The 23485-nt window shown below is 31.8% G+C and overlaps 1 protein-coding gene and 1 pseudogene across 1 annotated transcript in view; one reads left to right on the forward strand and one right to left on the reverse strand.

Annotated features, from left to right (window-relative positions):
* Positions 1–23485, forward strand: part of Dnajc1 (DnaJ heat shock protein family (Hsp40) member C1) — a gene marked incomplete at its 5' end in the record, with an annotated part of 219254 nt that overhangs the window by 41041 nt on the left and 154728 nt on the right. The window lies entirely within an intron of this gene.
* On the reverse strand, positions 2431–4931 carry LOC107150275 (annotated as a pseudogene).

The raw sequence follows: 23485 nt of genomic DNA on the forward strand, positions 1-23485 counted from the left end.
CTAAGAAGTATTTCAGGCCTTTTTTATGACCACTATAGAATGAAAGAATCCTGGTAATGAATAGAACATTAGAAAATAATTTAGGTCTAATTATTATTGGTTATCTATTTTTGGCTTGTATTTTTTTGATAATGGAGATATAGTCTTTTTCTTTTTAAGTTATTGTTAGTGCTTACTAAAACTTAATCAGATACTTGTTTCATTCATTGATGCTCTATTTGTCCTCATAAGTCATGTAGGAAAGACTATTCCTTTAATTATGATGGCTCAAATATTGGAAGAAAGATTCTTCTTTGGTTGTGAGAATTTTTATTTTTATAATAACAGGTAGCCCTATTATTTAGGTAATGTGTACATAAATATGTATTGTATATACTAATTTCATTTTTGGACTTAATATTTCCTTAAGGCTTATTCTATAAATTGCCAATTTTTAATATTGTTTTATTTTATTTAACTGTGGTTTATAGAGTTATAATCAAAGTTGGAAGCTGATTTGATAAATGATGTCATATTTAGAAGGACCTTTCAGCTTTTTATTCTTTTGAAGCAAAAACTTTTTACAAGACTGTATCATGATATTTAGGCATTTCAGTTCTGTTTTCAATCTAAAATTATCTTATTTCCAGTTTCTTGTTGTAAAACATGAACTATATCAGCAACTATTATCCAGTAGAAGTTAAGGTAAAAGTAGTTCTGAATTAAAAATGAGTGATCATTTTATAGAGACCATGGCTGTAGACTTCTGTCTACTCATTTAGAGCACGTATTGTTTTATGCTGTCAAGTAAGAATTATTTATAGGATTTATTTAACAACTAGTGTAACTCTTGAGGGAAAACAGAAAGATTAGATTTATTAAACTTGTAGAGTTTCTTTTTTCAAGGCCCAACTTTTTTCTCATTTAAGTTAATTGTATGCTCAAATATCATTCAGACTTTTCACTGGCCCTCAAATGTGATAAAGCTGCTTCTTATTTTTAAGAAGAAAGTCATATTACGGCATTTATTTTAGACTTCAATGTATACTCTTTTTTTTTAAAAGAGAAAGAGAGAGAGAGAGAGAATATTTCAGTATTTATTTTTCAGTTTTTGGTGGACACAACATCTTTGTTTGTATGTGGTGCTGAGGATCGAACCCAGGCCCCACGCATGCCAGGCGAGCGCGCTACCACTTGAGCCATATCCCCAGCCCCCAATGTATACTCTTCACAAAAAAAAGTTAAGATAATATTTAACACTTGAATAAAGCTTTAACCACTAATTCTTAATTAAAGTATCTTTAATAAATGTTCTTTCTTGATCTCTATGGGGAAAACATAGTTCAAAGTGTTAGTCCAATAGTCAAAACATAGTCCAATAGTCTCTGGACTGGTGCAGTTTTGCAAATTGTTACTTGTTTGCATTGATATAGAAATTGAGAGTAAGAGTTTTTAAAATTTTATAGTAGTTTGGCAGAGTCATGACTATCGAATCTAACAATAACAAAATATGGAATTATATCTTTGGTTTTTTTTCATTTCAGTGTTCTAATAATTCATTTATCTTTTACAAAAGTCTCCTTGAAAGCCAAACAAAGACTAGGACACTCAAAATATCAGTGAACCACAGCCGAATGCAATTCTTTATTTTATGAAAATGAACATAAAATAAAGAAGATATAATGGAAAATTGGGATAAAGTGAGCTTAAATTGTGGTTTCCAATTCCTAAAAATTTTTTGAGAACTGGAATTTTTTTTGTATTTGAAACCTCCTGTTTACATGATATATTCAGTCATGTTTTCTTGTTTATTCTTAATAAGTTCAAGTTATTTTTTATGGAAAAACTAGCTGATTTTTATTTTAATGCCAAACAAGACTTTAAATCAATTAAAATATTTCATTAAGCATAGTGTTACTTTCACATTTGCAGCAATCATAGTAAATACATTTCTTGGCATAAAGGCACAGCCTTTGTTTGGAGTTTAAAATATCCCCAACTGGGCTGGAATTGTGGCTCAGCGGTAGAGCGCTCCCCTAGCACAAGTAGGACCCGGGTTTGATCCTCAGCACCACATAAAAATAAAGGCATTGTGTTGTGTCCATCTACACCTAAAAAATGTTAAAAAAAATTCCCACCTGCAAGATTACAAATATAAAACTCCCATTGTTGTTTATGTAATAGTGGATTAATCAAATTAAGTTATACCATCCAGAATAAAATAAAATGGAAGTAATTTACTCATAAGATTCATATTTAAATCTTTATTTACAAAATACTATTCTAAGAATTATAATTCCATTAAGCTTAAATTGGAACAAAAGTAAAATCACTGAAGTAATAGCAGATACTTAAACTAAAAATAAGAGCTAAATCAAATAACTTTTGAAGAGAGATCAAAACTATTGTCAGGTTCCTTATTATGTTTCTGGATGTTCAGTAGCAGGCTCATTTGAAGGTAGAATCAAACATGAAGGGAACTCACTTCTACTTTCAGAATGCGGGGGAAGGAGGGGTGGAAATTCAGTTCTTTTTTTTTTTTTTTAATTTTTTAATATTTATTTTTTAGTTTTCGGCAGACACAACATCTTTGTTTGTATGTGGTGCTGAGGATCAAACCCGGGCTGCACGCATGCCAGGCGAGCGCGCTACCGCTTGAGCCATATCCCCAGCCCCGAAATTCAGTTCTTGAGGGGAGATATTGAGGAAAACACTGTGGTCCCATTGGGAATGGAAGGGGTGGTGAGTCTGGGGAGGGGGAGAAATCCAGCTCTTGGGGGAGATACTGAGGAAAACACTGGGGTCCCATTGGGAATGGAGGGGATGGTGGGCCTGGTGGAATATAATCTTGAAATGCTCCGTACACGTTTCCTGGAGGACATGGAGGGAAAAAGGTTCTCTTCTCATGAACTGACTACTTGGATCCACTGGAAACAAGGGACCTCTGATTAGAGAAAAAGGTGCAAAAACAGAGGCAGAACCAATTGCTTGGCTTTCAGCAGGGAGAGATGAATCAGGCACACTGGAATCACCAAGATCGACTTTGGTATCCTTTCTACTGGATTCTGTTTCTAAAGACATAGGCCCATTCACTTTATCTGAAGAACGCATATTAGAACTTCTGAGTTCTGCTGGACCTGGTGGTCTATCATAATTAGAATAACATCCATCTTGCCTTTGTAGAGAAAGACGTGGATCAGAATATGGTTGGCCTGGTGGAGGGATCATTATCCTATGTGCCTGTTCCCATGGAGATAACAGGGACTCGATGTCAGAAGGTGCTTTCTGAGGATCAGTTAACCTATCATAGTGTGAGTCTCTTCTTTCATTGCTAGTCAGATGGTCCAGAGGATTCTCTGGGCCCCTTGAGCCTCTTCCTCCTCCCAAAGGTGAGAGTGTGAGTGGACCTTTCTTTTCCAAATGAGGAGGTCTCATTTCAGATGAAGGTCGGCCCAAAGGCGAGGGACAATTTGGGGAATGCTTTCTGCCAAATGCTGTATTTGAAGCATAAAGTGCAAATGGATCTTTTTCTAAAAGTTTAAATTTAAACTCCTTTTCAGTTAATTTTTGTATGTTGCGAGCATTTTGTTTCCTTAAATAATTGAGGTTTCTTTCAGTAATCCAAGCTGCCAACTCACTATTATGTGCTTTTTTTCTCAGAGGAAATAATCTGCCCCTGAGAGAAATGAATAGTTATCTCCAATTCTTCTTCAAGATATTTGGCTTGCTTTCTGTAGGTCTCCAGCTGTTCAGTTGTATGACTGATCATTTCTTCCACTTTGGGAAGTTTTTCCTCTTGCTCTACCTGGTAATTTTCCTCTGCACTTAATTTCCTGTGGAGTTTCATTATACTTTCTTGATATCATTCCATCATGGCTTTATATTTCTGCTGAAGCTTCTGATTCTCACTTTCAAGCTGTGTATTTTCTGACTGCAAAGATGCTTGTTCAGTCTTTAGATTTTTAGTATGTTCTATAAGGTCTTCCTTTGTTTTCTCTACTTCAGATTATAAAGTAAAAATTTGACTTCTTTCTCTTTCTAAGATTTTTAAAGGGGCCTTTAGTTTAGCACCATTAACCAGTTTCTTCAAAGCTCCTTTTGGTTGATTATCTAAGTGAGCACCAATTTCTGATTTGCTCTTCATTTCCAATTCCAAGTTACCATCATCTGTTTGGGCTCCTGTGCTTGGAGAAGACCTATCTTTGATCTTCAGCAAGCATTCATTCAGTCAGAGATTCGATGTGATTTTCTTTATCACTTAGAACTTTTTCTGCATGTACTTTAAAGTCTTCAAATGGTATTTTCTCTTTATTGTGGACACATACTTGTTCCTTCCATACTTTAGCTTCTTGTTTTAAAGTCTGTTTCTGACTCTGCTGAAGTTGGGAATTTTCATTCAAAGCCTCTTTTATTGCCAGCATAAGTCCTTCTTCATTCACTTGAAATATTCTGAGGGTTGTTTTAGCTTCATCTATTTGTGATTTGAGGGATTTTGATTTGTCTTCTAGGGATTTTATCCTTTTTAATATATCCGCCATTATTTCATCCTGTTTAGAATGTTTAACTTTCTGTTCTTTTAGCTCTTTTTCTAGAAAGAGTAATTCATTCCCACATTTAGATTTGGACTTATCTAGCTATTCATATGTTGCCTCCAAATTTTGTGCTTCTGTTGAACCCTTCTCAAAACCACCATCCTTTAAAGATGACTGTAAGCCTTCATGCTCTTTTTGAACAAGGCTAACTTTTTCAAGTAGTTCACATTTTTCTTCAATTAGTCCAGAAAGTTTTAGAGCAAGCTTTCTTTCTCTTCCCACATATAGCCTGCTTTTCACAGATTGAAAACATCTCCACAAAAATGAGAGAACAGCAAAAAATCCAATAGCTGTACATATCACCAACTCCCAAAGAATGCCATAAGGATTAGGGCCTGGTTTCATGTCTTCAGACAATGTTGCCACAACCCTGCATACTTCTTCCAGGACCACCCCCTAGTATGGCTGAAGGGCACCCCGTGGCTCCTCCAAGACTTCTTTGGCTATTGCCACCACAACCACAGCTTGCCCAGCCATACCCACACAGGCTGTGGTTTGGTCTGTGTTTGGTCTGGAACTGGAACCTGCACCAGGCAACAGAGCAACCACTGCAGACTGGCTGGGGGCGGTTGGGGGGGGAACCATCTTCACCAGCTCCCACAGGCCTCATGGGCTCACACTGCCCCCCTTTTGGGGAGTCTCTGCCCCTTCTCTATGCTGTGTGTCCTGAAGCAGCACAAGCTCAATCTGGTCCCACTTGAGCCCACTATGCATTCTCTCCATGCCATCCACCCCTGGGTTTGGTTTCAGCCAGGCCACCGTGGAACTTTTCATGCACTAGTTATTCTATACAGTCATAATATCCAGTTTGATGTAACTAAAATTCTAAAGCTTAGTAGAATTTTTTTAGAACTTTTATGCCACATATTTATATTTATACCACTTGTTGTTTTGTTTTAATGACTCATTCTTTTACCTCCCCTTTTGGCACCTCCCCTTTCCTTCCTTCCATCTATCTTTGTCCCTTTCCTCCATTTCTGTTCCCTCTCCTCCCTTTCCTTGCAGTGTTGGGGGCTAAACTCTAAGGCCTTCTACATGGTAGGCAAGCTCTGTACCACTGACCTACATCCCCAGCCCTATTGACACTTTCTATACAAGTAATTTGAATTACTTCTATAGGAAAACTCTCATGTTAGACTCTTTTAAAAGTAATTTTAGAAGAGTTGTAACATGGGCACAAATCAGTTATGACAAGTTACAAAGCACAGCATATCTAATGTTCCTAAAAAGAAGGAGCCTAAAACTTGAGTTATTTTTCATGTCAGTTTTTCTAGGCTACTATTTAGTTAAAAGAGTCTTCAAAATCTTTTTCTCAAATGTTCTTTTCTTTTGACTTCTCATAGGACTTGAAAACTTCTAAGTTGGTTATTATAAATATATAGCAAAGAGAAGAACAGATATGACTCTTTGAAATGGTTTTAGCTCCTGAAAGTGAATTATGTTGTTGTTAAGATAAATAGTTCATTGCTTGATGCTTGACATCCAGACAAATTTTTTTATTTATAGTTATGCTTGAATTGTTCATGAGACAGATCTAATGTTTGAAGGAAAACATTCACTAGTAGTTATTGGTTTTCTAAATATCTCTAAATATGTAAGAAGTTCAAAGGCATTATGCCACTATGTATGATTAGACTGATTATTATTTATATTTCTATGGCCAGAGTTGTATCAGTGTAAACTAAAACACTTATCCTATTCTATAGGGCGTGAAAGTTTAGAAACTTTTTAACAAATTTAATTATGTGAGGTAATATATGTTAATTAGTTTGTGGTGAATATTTCACAATGTATATACGTGTATCAGAATCAACTTATCAGATGGGCATGGTGTCATACATCTATAATCCCAGTCACTTAGGAGACTGAGGCAGGAGGATCACAAGTTCAAGGCCAGCCTCAGCAATTTATCAAGGCCCTAAGCAATTTATTGAGACCCTGTCTCAAACAAACAAAAAGACAAGCCAAAGTATCAAGTTTGCAACTTAGATATTACAGTGCTATAATGTGTGTGTGTGTGTGTGTGTGTACTGGAGATTGAACTCAGGGGCACTCAACCACTAAGCCACAGCCTTAACCCTTTTTAAAAAAATATTTTACTTAGAGACAGGGTCTTGCTGAGGTGCTCAGTGCCTCGCTTTTGCTGAGACTGGCTTTGAACTTGCAATCCTCCTGCCTCAGCCTCCCAAGCCAGTGGGATTACAGATGTGCTCCACAGTGCCTGGTTTACAATGCTATAATTTTAAACTGTCAATTGTAACTCAATGAAGTTAGGAGAAAAGTCTAGAAGCTATTCTTTCAAACTTTAGTATGACATAAAATGTGGAAAAGAGATCATAAATATAGACAAATTAGGCAAAACATCTCCAAAAATACTTAGGATAAGAGTCTAAATTTTTTGGCTGATAATTTTATTTGTTAATCAGTGAACACACTAATTATGCCTGAGAAAATAATTTTAGAAATATTTTTGTGGCAGTAACGTAGCAGAAATCAAATCAACTTTATATTCCATTGTGATCCATGTTTGAAAATAAGTCTTTGGTCTGTCAACTTTAGATAGAGATGCTGACAAGGGAGGGAGTTTGTCAAGACCTACAAAGAAAAATATTCATCATGGAAGGACAGGAGCAATATTTGACAGGGTTGCAAGTACTTTCTTCCCACTTGATAAGTTTCAGATCCTTTATTATTAAGTGTTTATCAGTCTGTCTTTAAGGGAGAATTTCCTGTTTCTGTCTACTTTCTAGTTTTAGTGCTATTTCTACATTATTGCTTTCAAAAAGAAATCTCATATTTCAATACTTATTAAGAAACATGAAATTTTTGTTGTTTTTTTCCTACTGACCTCCTTTAAACAACTTAGTAAAGGAGGAAAATGAGAATATTAATTTATTAAATAACTTTCAGAATGATAAAATTTGAAGAGCAACAATGGGGAAAAGGGTGTATTGTCTTAAGGGCACCAAGGAAAATAACCTTAACTCTAGAATTCTATACAAAGTGAATCTGTCTTTCAAGAAAGAGAACAAAATAAAGACATTTCCAGATAAATAACAAAAACAGAGTTAAAAAGATACAGTTCCTTTTTGAAGCACATACCAAGGCTAAATTTCAGGAAGAAGGAAAGTGATTGTCATGGGGAAAGTCTGAGATGCAAGATGGAAAAATTAGTATAATGATAATTATATAAGTAAATCCTAAGCAAACTTGACTGTATAAGAGAAATATCTGATTTTTTGAAAAGGGCAAATAGGATAAAACTAAAAGTTTGTGTGACAGCAGTATATAAGTTTGGAGGAAGTGATCAGAGTTCAGGTTATTTTAAGGTTCTTATAGTTTTAAGAGGAGGAAGAAGATAATTAACTTTAGACTTTGTCAAATTTAATATGTATTTCAAACTAACTGGAGTAGCCATTAATAGAATAGAACCTGTAACTTCAAAATAAGTATGATGGGAAGTAGGGGAAAGAATGTATGAAGAAATAGTCAAAAAGAACACTTAAGAAAGAAAGAAAGAAAACAAACAAAAAGAAATATAAAAGGCCAGGATCAGAGTATTAATAAACCACTTTAAATGTACAAAATCATCTTGTTAAAGAAAAAAGTTAACAATTTTTTTTAAAAATGGCAAAACAAAGATATATGCTGTTTATAAGAGAAACACCCAACATATAAAGATTTAAAAAGAGTAGAAGTTAATAGATGGAAATAAATTCATGTGACTGGACCCACCCAGTACTTAGAAGTAAAGCACAAACTGTCCTGCTCAATAGCACTTCTTATACATAGCAGAGTTTACAATTATGTGAAGCAGATTTTGAGACAATAGTTATCTTTAATAGCTCTAGTTAGTGAGAGACATTAATGTGTTTTGCTTCTTGTAAGTGTATTTGAAAATTTGTTTAAATTGACTTTTACCTGTGTATATACTGTTTGTTGTCTTAGGATAATCAGGAAGAACCAGAAAGAAATAGGTTTGGGGAGCAAGTAGGATATAGTTTGGCAACTTGAACAAAACTGAAATATCTTACCAATGGATTGTGCTTCATGACATACAGAATTAAAGACCCTCTGATTCTAATTCCTGTATGAGTTTAAACAACAATAATTTAAAATAAGAAACTAAAGGAAGAAGCCAGGTATGGTGATGGCTCCTGCCTGTAATCCCAGTGGCTCATGAGGCTGAGATAGGAGGATTGTGAGTTCAAAGCCAGCCTCAGCAATTTAGCGAGGCCTTAAGCAACTCAGTAAGACCCCGTCTCTAAATAAAATATAAAAAGGGCTGGGGATATGGCTCAGTATAAGTGCTCCTGAGTTCTATCTCCAGTACCATAAATAAATAAACAAACAAACAAACAAATAAATAAATAAATAAGGGAAAGCATAAGGTCCTTCATTAATATGTACAATTTTCATGTTTTATGTATTAATTCAAAAAATTTTTTTTAATTGAAGGAAAATATCCTAGAGAGAGAAAATTGCATTAGAAATTAGAAGCCTTGCTTTATCAATCATTATATAATATTTTTCAGTACATAATTTTGTTATCTATTAAAGTGAATAAGGAAACTTGAATTTAAATTAAACTTTAAACTTTACAGAAATAGTAATAATGATCTTCAATGATAAATTAAACATAGCAAAGGGGGGGAGTCAGTAATAAAGTAACAGGCTTTAATTATATTTAGATGGATAGAATAGACTTTAGAGTAAAAATAAAGCCCTTTCTAATTTTGAAGGTTTAAGAAGTGGAAAGTCTTATATCAATAGTCTGATATTAGTATTTAGAGTCATTTACTATTCATTAATTTAACAATTATTTAGTGATTGCTCAATATGTGCCTGTCATGACTTTAGAGACACAGCACTAAACAAAACAGTTTAAAATTCCTGCCTCTTTGGTGTTTACATTCTACTGGAAGAGATTGAAAATCTGTGGAACATATATTAACCAGATAGTTCAAATTCTATAGAGAAACACATAGTGGAAGAATGCAATAGGGATGTTTTGGGGGAAATGAATTGTGGAAAACTGCAGTTTTAGGTGGGGGTAGATAGGGAAGTCCTCACAGAGTGATTGATATTTGAACAAAAACAATGAAGAAGAGAGGATGTGAATCATGAAGATGAGTGGAAAGACCATATCAGGCAGAGGGATCAGCAAATGCAAAGGCTCTGAGCATGACTATGGCCAGTATGTTCAAGAAACATCAAGGAGGAGGCATGAATGTGGAGAAAGCCAGAGGAATAGTGGTTGGGGATGAGTTCAGAGATAATGAGTCATCAGGTCCCTGTGACATCATAGGACATTTTGAGGATTTTGGAGGTCTAGATGTGATTGTAAGGACTTTGACTTTTTAAAAAGAAATTATGGTAAAATGTATATAACAAGAAATTATCATTTTAAACATCTTTAGGATTAGAACTCATTGGCATTAAGTACATTCACAATGTTACAAAACTATCACCATGATCTATTTCCAAAACTTTTCCATAACCCCATACTGAAAGTCTGTCTCCCATTCTCTCTCCTGGTAAACTAGTAACTTCTATTCTACTTTCCATCTATGAATTTGCCTGTTCTAGATACTTCATATAAGTGAAATTGTACAATGTTTGTCTTTTGTATCTAGCTTATTTTACTTAATTTAATGTTTTCGAGGTTCATTCATGTGGTAGAACATATAGTATTTCAAAATCCTTTTTATGACTGGAATCTATTTTATGTATATAACACTTTTATTTATCCATTTATCTATTGATAACAATTATGGTTGTTTTCACCTTTGGCTGTTGTGAATAATGCAGCTATGAACCTTGATGTACAAGTTTCACTGAGTCCTTCCTTTCAATTTTCCTCCTCCTCCTCCCTTAATCTTATTTTTATTTTTGCAGTACTGGAGATTGAACCCAGGTCCTTGCATTTCCTAGACAAGTGTTGTATCACTGAGCTACATCCCTAGCCCTTTTAAAATTTTGAGGTAGGGTCTTGATAAGTTGCCCAGGCTGTCTTTGAACTAGTAATCATCCTGCTTCAGTCTCCCAAGTAGTGTGTGCCACTGACTGGCCTTGCTTTCAGTTCTTTTGGGTATATACCTAGAAGTGGAATTGCTAAATCATGTGTTAATGAAGTGTTTTAACCTTTTGAGTAAATGTCCTTCTGTTTTCCATATCAGTATCATCATTTTATTTTTCCTCCAGTAATGTATAAGCTTTTCAAATTTTTCCACATCCTCACAAACATTTGTTATTTTCTACTTTTTAAAATATAACCATTCTAGGTATGAAGTGGTAGTTTTGGTTTACATTTTCCTAATGATTAATGTTGAGTATCTTTTCATATACTTAGTAGCCATTTGTGTATCTTTTTTGAAGAATTGTATTCAAGTCCCTTGCCTGTTTTAAAATTGGATTATTTGTCTCCTTGTTGTTGTTAGAGTTCTTGATACATTCAGGATATTGACTCCTTATTATATGTACTTCTTATTATATGATTTGCAGATATTTTCACCCTTCTGGACTTGTTTTCTTGATAGTTTCCTTTCATGTTGTTTTCTGTATCTTGTGTTTTTGTTCCTCATTGCTTCCATTACTGTCTGTCTGATTTTGTGTTTTCTTGGTTTATGATTGTTTGCTTTTGGTGGTGTAGGGGATTGAAGCCAGTGCTTTAGTATTTGCTTAATGAGTACTTTACCACTGAACTACACTTCTAGCCATTTAGTTGTTGTTGTTGTTGTTTTATAGTATATCATTATGATTCCCTTTTTCTTTCTTGTTTAATATCTATTTTAGTTATATTCTAAGTGGTTACCTAGTGTAATAAGTTAAATTAGGTTGTTATAAGTTGAAGGTATTAATTGTAATTCTGAAGATACCCCCACTAAGGACTTTACTTTTTGATCTGAGTAAAATGGAAAACTATTGGAGGCTTTTGACTGGATCTTTTTTTCATCTTAGTCTCGCTGCTATGCTAAAAATAGACTGCTGAAGGTAGATGCCAAGCTGGGGCAGAAGTTGTGAAATAGATTTTATAATGAACCAGGCAAAAAATTATCGTGGCTTAAAACAAATACTGATAATGATACATGGTATTACTGGTAATTGTGTTCAGATTCAGAGTATACTTTTAAAGGAAAAATGAACAGGATTTGCTAATGAATTTTGTGTGGACTGTGAAAGAGAAGTTAAGGGTTATGCCAAAGGATTTTGGAAGATGAATTTGCATTTGCAGGTGGAATTCCAAACTTTAGGATATGTGTGTATTAAATGGACTCCTTATCAATATTTTAAAAAATGTATTCCACATTGAGGAGAAACTGAAGCATCTAAAAGCTATGATATGTTCATTTCCTTGTTAATAAATTTTAGAAAGAATTTTAACAGCAAAATTTTTCTGCCAAAAAAATAAAAGATTTTGGAACTGGGGTTGTGGGTCAGCAATAAAGCACTTGCCTAGCACTTGTGAGACACTGGGTTAGATCCTCAGCACCACATAAAAATAAATAAATAAATAAATAAATAAATAAATAAATAAATAAATAAATTAATTTAAAAAATAATAAAGTAGATATTTTTTAAAAAATAAATAAAAGTTTCTTGGCTATCAAATCTGACACTTGAGTAAAATCTATTCACAACTTCAGAAAAAACTTATTCCTTCCACTTACATGAAGTGTCTAGAAAATGTAAATCTATACAGAACATAATGAGAAATATGTGAAAAACAGCTCACTTCATAAGTGTAACTGACATATTCATGTCAAAAAGAAAAAGTTTTCCTAAAATTTGGTTTTTAAAAAGCATAGTAAACCTGGGCATGGTGGTACATGCCAGTAATCCCAGCAAATCAGGAGGCTGAGGCAGATCTCAGGTTCAAGGCCAGCCTCAGCAACTTATTGATTCCTTGTCTCAAAATAGGACTGGGGATGTAGCTCAGTTGGTAGAGTGCTTGCCTCACATGCACAAGGTTCGATTTTGGGGCTCGATCCCCAGTACCATGGGAAGAAAAAAAATGCTTGGCCAATATACTGAGTTCCATCACCAGCATTGTAAACAAATACAAGGAAGAAGCAAAGAAAAATATTAAATATAATATGAAAATATTTAAATTAAATGGTAATACTCTCCTACTTTATCCTCAATCCCATTTTCCAGAGGTGATTGTTTTTAAAGTTTCATGAAATATATGGATCTCCATTATTTTCAAATTAACCTATATAAACTTGCATTATCAACTTTATACCTTGTGGTTTTGAATCATATCATATATTATTCGTTTAATTATAAGACTTTTAGGGTATTACTGTTCTGAACTATCCATATATGTATACATTTCAGTGTTGCAGTAAATAATTTTAAATTGATAAAAACTAATTTCAGCTAAGTTGTTCATCATTTGCGTCTGCAATGTTATAAAATTATTATCTTATCTCATTGATTCTCAGCTGAGGGCAGTTCTGTCTCCCCCAGGGATATTTGACAGTGGAGACACTTGTTGGGAGACATTTTTGGTTATCCTAACTGGAGAGGGAGTTACCAGTGGGGCCATGCTACTGGCATTGGATGATATAATTTAGGGGTGCTGCTAAACATCCTACAATGCACAGAAGAGCTCCCTACAACAAAAGATTATGTGGTCCAAGATGTCAGTAATACTAAATTCAGAAAGCTTGCCTTATATGAAAGAGATTAAGAGTGAGGACTACCCAGGCTGACTGCTTGTTTTTGTGACTATGCTTTGTTATTTAACCCCTTTATGCTTCGGTTTCCTAACCTATATAATAATAGTAGCACCTATCTTATAAGGTTGTTGAGAGACATATTAATAAAACCATACATGTGAAACACTTAGAATAATGCTTGAAACATAGTAGGGATTTGGGCTATTATTGTTATATTGTTAATTTAGCATGGAAATCCAGACCTGTAATCAAAACTACAATTTTTTTCAGTTTTTTCTGTGATAAGCAAATTTCTCATAAAAAGTAAAATCTAATCAAAAGAATGAAATGAGATCAGCCTGAGATTCCTGTTACAAATATATGAATAAAAGTGCCTATTAATAAATGTTTGTTAACAATTTGGGGAAATTTTTGAAATGATATGACTTACCAAGTTAACTTTATATTCCTATATGTATTTCTTATGTAAATTATTTTTTTAAATATTTAAAAATTATAGCTTACGTTATGGTGCATCTGGTAGAGCAGTATTCCTTGAACTGAGACGTCATTTCATTGGTGTTTTCTCCTAAGTTCTGTAGTTGAAGTTTTATTTTTTGAAAGTCCTAACTCTGGGAACATAATTCAGGAAATAAGTGTTCATATAAAAGGGAAAGATTAAGTAATTTTTATTTGAATTGAATTCCCACCTTGCTTTTTAATTGTTAATTTTTGTTTTTTATCCTTTCCTCAGTGTTAAATCCTTATTCTGATGTTTTCCTAGGCCAATAAGACATTTTGAGGAAACACTGTTACAGCTACATCCTAAGGGTAGAATAAGAGTGTTCAATTTATTAAATTCTAGGTTATTTGTATAAGGAAGGAATAGAAAATACTTATTAGTCACATCATAGTTTTTATTTTCTCTTTTAATAACTACTGTATTATAAAATTTGTTAATCTTAGCTGTGTTTCTTACCATTATCTTTATCAGTGCAGTAGTTCATGAAAACACATCATTTAACTTAATAGGTTTAATTCAAAGTATTTTCATATATCTTCCAAATATAAAAATACCAAGCAACAGTTTCAGATTTAAAGGCAACATATAATGCTACTGTTTTCTAAAAACAAATACAACTTTATTATTTCCACAATTTTTCTAAGACTAAATGGCATAGGAGAAAAATATAAATCCATTTCTTGAACTTAAAAAGAAGGTGGATAAGTGATTAAAAAAAACACATGGATTTCTTTTCCTGTCTTTCTTTGCTTTCTTTCCTCTTTTTTTAGGTTCAGTTTTAGTTTTTACCACTTGATGGCAGTGATGGAGCTAGAGCTACCCCAAGAAGGTTAGGGCAAGAACTCATTATGAATAACAAAAGGGTAGGTACAAAGGAAATCACTGACATTTTAATATTATTCACATTTCTAGGTGATATTACTTATATTGCAAGTGACAGTAATAGGGAGAAAAGCCTCTAGATGGAGCTTCAGTACTTTCTAAGGGAGAACATTTGCTCTCTTTCTAAATTCATGCTTTATATTATTTTCATAATATATTGAATCCAAATGGACGTCTTACAAGATAATATTTAAGGATGAATTTATGTCAATTGTAATTAGGGAAATTAATTCACATATCTACTAATAATTTGAAAAAAATAGCTATTTAATGTCTTAAATTTCTATTTCATTACTATTAATATTTGTTGAAAAGTATGTTAAAGTGTTATTCAAATGTTTTTATCTAGTATGAAAATGAGCTTGCATATCTAAAAACTTAGTAAAAGGCATTTTATTAATAAGATATCAGGTGCTTAAATTAATATTGCTTTATAATTAAACAAAAGTATATTTTTTATTAAAGTTCCAATTTTCTTTTCACATTTTAGTTACAAGACCATTGTATTTCAATTTCTGATAGTTTATTGGAATTATATATGTATGTGATTGATATTGCCCCATGATTAAAACCATCTGTTATAATCAATAGTAATTAAAAAATAGACTTGTTTAATTATGGGACAATATCAATTTTTTTTTTCATGTAAAATAGGCCATTTATTTCCCCATATTACAGATGACACAACTTTTCATGTGCTTTTTCACATTATTCCCTGAACTTTCTCCTTTGCATTGTTTCTTTTCAATATCAGTTTTAAGCACTTGATTTTGTATTAATAAAATGTCCTTTACTAATGTCATATATTAGCTCATTTTATGTGAAATATATATATATAAATATATATACATATATACTACATGTATATACATGGTGTATGTGTATATATTTATACATACACTTAGTTTTGAATTGAATTTGAATTTAAAATGACAAATGTATATAGAGTCAAGTTCTTTAGTTCTTTATTAGTAAGGCGGTTGTCAGAGAAAGAACATATTGATGTTAAACTTGTTAACAGGAACTTTGATTTTAGTTTTAATTTAGGTTTGGCTTTAATTTAGGTTTTTAAAAATGATAGTCTTAACTACAAGAGGTAATTAGTTTGAATAATTATAGCTAAAATAAAAATGTACTGTTTTTCACATTTACACTGGATAGTATAGTGCAAGTTTGGAAATCTAAATGCAGTTTTTTTTCATTAAACTAAATGATGATTTTCTCAATAAATTTGTTGGTAGATACTTCTTTACAAATAAGAGACTTTAGGATTTGGGGATTTATGTAAACATCTAACAAACTAACTCTGAATAAAGTTAGCCATTACTCTATTATCTTGTGTTGCCTTTAGACTGGAAAACGGTGATATTACTTGAGTCGTTTAGAGTTAGCTTAGATATCTAACAAATTAGTCAAAGGTATTTTATTAATAGGAAATCAGGTAAAATCAATATTGCACTATAAGAAAATATACTTTCATTGTTATACCTGTTATTATTCAACGTTTGAGTTCTTAAAACAAATATTTTTCCAATTTGGTTCTCCAATTTTTAAAAATATTAACTGAAAGCCTTAGGAATTTTTACAAAAATCTTCTTTTAAATAAAAAAGAACACAGATGCATATATTCCTGCTCTTATTAGAAATGTTTTCCTTTTATAGTCACAATCCATTATTATATATTGAAGACAAGTTATTATTTCTATCAGGAGAAATATTAATGTTCTCAGTGCACTGTTTATTTTAGTGTCTATTTCTTTTATGGATAATAAGAAACTTGAAACAATAATAGTAAACTTTCTTACTTTCTAATATACTATTTTTAGGTTATTGTAATGTCTCAAAGCATTTCAGTGAATATGTGGCTATTTTATAACTGGTATTTATAGGACTTAAAATATGGAAAGGAAATATTGGATAATATTTGATTTGGAATTGACATTAGATAATATTTGTTTTATGTTGAAAGAGAATGTGTAACTGGAAAATCATATGAAAAATGGGTTGCAGTGGTTTTACTTTCTTCGATTTCTTGAATAATGATTTTACTTTTTCTTACTCTATTTGAGACAGAAAGCTCATTGAAATAGAATACTTGCCATGACTTTTTATAAATGCATGTAATGATAGAGTTAGAAACAGTTGATTTTCTTTCTTTGGCTAAGCAAATATGGTACAGATTCATTTCAGGATATGTGTAGAGTTAGCTAAATTTGTAGCATAATTTGGTTGTTAATCACCTCAGTAGTAACAATCTCACAGAACACCATGTGTTCTTTTATTTGTTTTTTATCTAATATAAATTATTTGAAATTTAGCAAGAAGGGAACACATTTTAGAAACATTTCATAAATGTTCAAGTGTTCTTTTGTTATTAATGCCTTGTAAAGTAATATAATTGCATCAAATTAGTTTTCAGTTGTGTAATGAAATGAATTGAAAAGATATGGTTTGTTTTTCAGAGTAGGAAAACTCCAAATCAAGAGACTGTTAGGATACTATAAAGATCTATAAATATTAACTTTATAATAGTAATTACAAATGAAATAAATTCATTTAAAGTGGTTCTGGTTAAGTTTCAACCAAAATTGTTGACTTGAGGAATCTCTTGACATTTTCCCATTTCCCTGAAGCATTTGTTCTACGAAGTAACAATGGTTTATATACCAGGTTAATTTTACATGTTAAACTTTTTTTTTTTGTTTTTTGTTTTTTTTTATTAAACTTCTTTAAGGAAAAAGATGAAGTGATGTAAATATTAGAATTGTAGGACTATTGTTTGCAATAGTAGTACAGGCTCAAAATTGTCTTTAGGCCAGGTGCAATGACACACGACTGTAATTCTAGCTATTCAGGAGCTTTGAGACAGGAAGATTGCAAATTCAAAGCCTGCCTAGGCAATTTAGTGACACCTTGTCTTGAAAACTAAAAAGGGCCAGATCCTCAGTACTGCTAAATAAATAAATAAATAAATAAATAAATACTCTCTTTAATTTGGTGGTGGAAAAACAACTCTTTTTCTGTCATTTAGGTTGCTAGATTGTATTTTCTCCTTTTTAACCAGTATGTAGGCATTATATAGTACTATCACTAGCATTTAAAGCTTGTTTAGATACTGTTTAAATCTTGCTGCCAGTAGTTCCAAACTCTGCAGTGAAACATTTCTATTGATTAACATTTCCAGTTACATTTAAAGTATTTATGCTCACTTTCAATCTTAATACTATACACATCATCATTAGCAGTATATTTTATAAGTGTTGTTAAGACAAAATAATCAAGTAGAGAAGAACTATCAAAGTTCTCATTTCTTTCAGTAAACTAGGTTTGAAATAAATTTTCCTGAAATGTAATTTAGTTAACATATTTTATTAAACTGTATGTTGAAGGTGTAATAAGCACAAGGAAATCTGTAACAGTTATTATACTTCTTAACAAAGATCTGTTTTGTCAAAACATTCTATTATACTAGGAAAAAAGTACACTGTAGCAGCTCCTGCTGTTAATACAAACTATGAACAGTACAGATTACATTTGTCAATTCTTAAAATATATCTGGATAGCTTTATACCCCACTAGATAGTTCAGATATCATTTTCAATATGTCTTCAAGTTTGGTTTTATACTATTGGATAGTTTTTACTAATATCTGAAATATAATCAGAATAGCAGCTGGAAAAAGTTTGGCTATCTAGTTATTTTGTTTTTCAATAAAAATTTTATTTTTTATCATTTTTATTCTAGCACTTTAAAAATTCCAGTGTTTAATCTTACATTAAAATAATTCTACCATTAAGCTACTTAGATAGCTATTGAAATACTTTTGCAAAGCTTACTTTCTTTTGAAAAACATCTTTTTTATGAAGTTGTATGACAGTGATTTCCTGGGGTTGTTTCTTACTCTGAATCCATTCCTAGTTCCTAAAATTTTCATCATTAAATCAGATGAAAAAGTAACTATTTCTCTAGTAGGACCATGACTTTTTAAATTAAAAAGCAAGATATTATCAATGAATAAACCATCTGAATTTGGTCTTCTGTGTCCTTTTAATTTTTATGAATGTGAATAATACTCTATGAAAGGCCATGTCAGTGTAAATGTAGATGAAATTTTAATATTAAAGGTACTTTAGTTTACTTCAAAATGTAAATTTTATGTTAGTATTTTTAAGTAAAATAACCCTGATTTATGAAACATTTATTTAAATATAAATGCAGGGGCTGCGGTTGTGGCTCAATGGTAGAGTGCTCGCCTAGCATGCATAAGGCACTGGGTTTGATCCTCAGCACCACATAAATGTAAAACGAAGATACTGTGTCCACCTAACTTAAAAAATAAATATTAAAAATAAATAAATAAATAAATATAAATGCAGATGTTGTAGTCTATAAAAATTGTAATTGTGTGAACATCTCCAAATACATTGATACTTTTAAAAAGTTAATATCTAAAAGAGAAACTTCAGTATGAACTAATATTTTATTAGTGAAGGTTAACTAAATAATGTCATGAAACAAGTACATATAAAGTATATAGAGTATACATATATATGAATGTAATTATAACAAAATTATCTTAGATTTTTTTTTGGGGGGGTATGTGTGTTCTGGGGATTGAACTCAGGGGCACTCAACCACTGAGCCATATCCCCAGCCCTATTTTATATTTTATTTAGAGACAGGGTCTCACTGAGTTGCTTAGCACCTCACTTTTACCGAGGCTGGCTTTGAACTTACAATCCTCCTTCCTCAGCCTCCTGAGCCCCTAAGATTACAGATGTGCACCACCGTGCCTGGCCTTAGATTTTTATTAAATGTTTGAATCAATATTTTTATGTGTCCTTTGTAGTCATTTCATTTCCTTTTGGTTTTGACATTCAGAATGCAACTTTGTATAGAAAATGAATTCGTAAGCTCACTTTGAATCTCATCTATTCTAGGATAAAAAAGTGTACCTTTTAAAAACTTTTCATGTAAGGGAAAAATAATACAAGGGGGAGAAATGAATGACAGTAGAGGGGGTAGAGAGAGAAGAGGGGAGGGGAGGGGAGAGGGGATAGTAGAGGATAGGAAAGGCAGCAGAACACAACAGACACTAGTATGGCAATATGTAAATCAATGGATGTGTAACTGATGTAATTCTGCAATCTGTATATGGGGTAAAAATGGGAGTTCATAACCCACTTGAATCAAAGTGTGAAATATGATATATCAAGAAATTTGTAATGTTTTGAACAACCAACAATAAAAAATTAAAAAAAAATCTTTTCATGTGCTGGTAATGTTTATTTAGAGTATTTTCTTATTTCTAAATATGTAATTAGTGAAGAGGTAATGTATTCCCTGAATATAAAGAGTCTAGTGACATATGCTTTATGAATTACCCTAAAAGTTATTTTTTATAGGCTAGTATAAATACTATATTTAAAAACAATTAGAATTTAACCTAGTAAATGTGATGTTTTGATATGAAAAGCCATAACTTAAATAAACCCTTTTACACCAAAAATTTTAATATGTAAGAGCTTGCTTATAAATTATTATAAATACTTTAGTAATGATTTCTTGAACACTTCATGACAACTCATAAAATTATATGGTTTAGAATAATAAGAATTAAAATACATAATGAAATTAAAATTGATCAGTAAATAAATATAAGCATTAGGATACTTTGTATAAGTCATGACCCTTAGGGTTCGTTCATAGTCTTTAAGTGTGGTGAAAGGCATTTAAATTTAGATATCCTAACATTTAATATAAACCAATAGCCAAATTTCTTATTTTAATGACTAAATTTTTTAGAAAACTCGCTCTTCTCCATTTAAAGTAGTCATCTTGTAAAAGGACTTCCAGAGTAAAGGATTAAGGAAACTTTCTGATCAAAATTTCTAACTTTTTGATCACAGTACTATTCATGTATGTGATTCTCTCTGATTGTACACAGATGATTATTATATATATATATTACAATTACAGTGTATATGTATGATTATATTGAGACTTTTAAAGGAAAGTCTTTTTGTTATCAATGTCATTTCTCATTTAACCTTTAAAAATTAATTTGGTTTGATTTTAATTATTTGCATCAAATTGTCTGAATAGAATTCCATGCAAAAATCATGTGGCCTTACAGAACTTTACATGTTACAATTAGTGAAGTAAGCCTCAATTATTCAGATAAAGAACTATAGATGTAATTAATTATTAATTCTTCACTGATAGTTTTGTTATTAATTAAGTTGTTTTCTAAGTAATTGTTATTTTAACCAATGATATCCAAAGATTTGTTTTGTTTTCATCTTAAGCAACAGTTTAAGAATAGATTTGTTCTGGATTGGGGTGAAAGTGTGTTTAACTTTTGAAAAATAGTTTGATTTCTAATGTCATGATTCAAAGTAATGGGATATAATAAAAATATTACTTAGTACTAACCAGTTCTTTTTTCTTGTCAGCGTGCAGTCTTTAATGTTCAAGTTATCTGTGAGACATTCTACATATTATTACTTTTTAAGGATGCAGAAACTATTGCCCAAAATAGTTCTAGAATAAAGTTTAAATGACCAAATGTTGAATCTGAAAAGCATTTGGATATAATATCACACTGATCTTCAAATCAGTTTGATGGAATCAATTTGCAAAATTTCTAATTCCAGATTGATTGTGTTCAGTGACCTTTAGGCACATTAGGAATCCAAAGTTTAAGAACAACCTAAGACAAATTAAAAGCTCCCATTCTTTAAAATACATATTACTAATCTCAGCTTCATTGTCATACCTTCCAGTTGGAGACCTTGATGTTAATAAAACATATCTTCCGATGCGTAGTTCAATCAAATTGTATCTCTCCCAGTAGGAGGTCAGACCTTATCAACTACATTGGAAGCAATATATTTTTAATTTTTTGCTTACCTATAGTATTTAAAAGATTTTAATTTGAATGCATATTTTGACTAAATCTTTCTGTCTACTGCAAAACTAACAGAACAGAAGGAAGATTCCAGAAAGGAAAGTGAAATAACTCTAAGAATAAAGGTTCAAAATTTTTTTCCTTCATGTTACATTTGTGTTAGAATCAGGAATAGATTGTTGAAATAATTTCCGGATGTATTTGAGTGTAGTCTCTTTTTCTTTGTATGCCTTTAACTGGTTTGATAAATGATTTTAAATCATTTCCAGATTTAAAGGGTTATGTTCTATACTATTTTGAATTTCCTGTGCTTCAGTAAAGTGATTATTTTCTAATACCAAACTAGGTAAACTAGTCTTCTAAATCTTCGGGATTACCTTGATAATTGGGAGAGTTAAGGAGAAATGCACTTTTATGAAACATAGTCTACTTTTAATTTAGTTGTATATTTGTGTGCTGTTTTGCATGATGAACCATTTTGGGACAGGGTCAATTTTATTCAAACTTACTCTAGTTTTTGCTTAAGTGTTCCATGCTACAAGTGTTCTCAGTCCAATTATCATATAATTTTATCCTGTAGTTGTCTACAAAGGCAAAAATATGTATTGATCATCAAGAATAGATTTTAACTGACATTTGGTAATTTCTATTGCATGTTCCTTATTCAGAGTTATTTATACTTCAGAATTTAGTTGGGTAGGACAATTAAAATTATATTAATTGAACTTTTTTGTTTATTATTATATTTGTTTATGATCACATAGGATGATAACCTGATTATATACTACTTTCATTACCTTTTTAGCTTTTCTCCTGGAACCAGCTAAATTCCAATTTTAAGTACATCTTGGTAATACATGCTTCAAAATTATTTGATGACCCATTGCATTAAATCATTTTTGTAAGGTTGAAATACAGACTTTTTGGATGTCATTCATTGTGATGGCCTTTTAAAAAAAATATTTATTTTTAGTTGTAGTTGGACACAATACCTTTATTTTATTTATTTTTATGTGATGCTGAGGATCAAACCCAGGGCCTCACATTTGCTAAGCAAGCACTCTACCACTGAGCCACAACCCCAGACCTGATTTCAATGACCTTATTAAAATCAATGTATTCTTTTCTTGTAAGAACCAGCATTATTAAAATCTTCAACCTCCAGCAACTGAATATTTTTATTTCGTTTCCCAGATCATATCAAACTTCTAGTTAGGCTCATTTCTGTCTACAGATCACTAAGAAACTTCCTTCTTGTTTTTCATAACCATTTTGCTTTAATTATTGCCATAATCTCCTGAAACCATTCGGGCTATATACTCATTCTTTAAAACAGGTGGAACAAAATTTAGAATTTAATGACCTATATTTTCAGCTGCTTCTATGTGTATGTTGTGTCATTGTTGTTGTTTACTTGTGCTTTTTCTTTTGTCTGTGTGTGATTTCTGCAATGATATGCTTGCAAATTATTGCAAATAATTTGACCAAAATTTTTGTCAATAAGTCAAATGAAACAAGTATACTGAAGCAAAATCTCTCTCTCTCTCTCTCTCTCTCTCTTCCTCAGGCATAATGAATCAGGAAAAAATCTGTAAGCAGCTATTACATAGTAAAATTCCTCTAAAATTCATAGAAAAGATATGCAGTATTAAAGTACATATCACTCTGATATTAATTTTTATATTGCTTGCTGATTGTCTTCTGAATTTGTGTTCATTAGACCTATATCCTGCAACAGGGAAGAATTATTGCAAATCTTCTCTGTAGCTATACTCTTAAAATGAACCGCATAATCAAGAGGAAGAATGAAGCGGGGCTTTATGTATCATGTCATCCATTTTCTTTTAGAAGATCAGAAATGAGGCTTCTCTCCTTTTTTGTTTATGCAGGTTAAGGAAGAGTAGGAAAACCAACTACTTAAGCCTGTGGAATAAAG

Source organism: Marmota marmota, unplaced genomic scaffold (assembly GCF_001458135.2).
Source record: "Marmota marmota marmota unplaced genomic scaffold, marMar, whole genome shotgun sequence".
In the NCBI taxonomy this organism is placed as follows: Eukaryota; Metazoa; Chordata; class Mammalia; order Rodentia; family Sciuridae; genus Marmota; species Marmota marmota.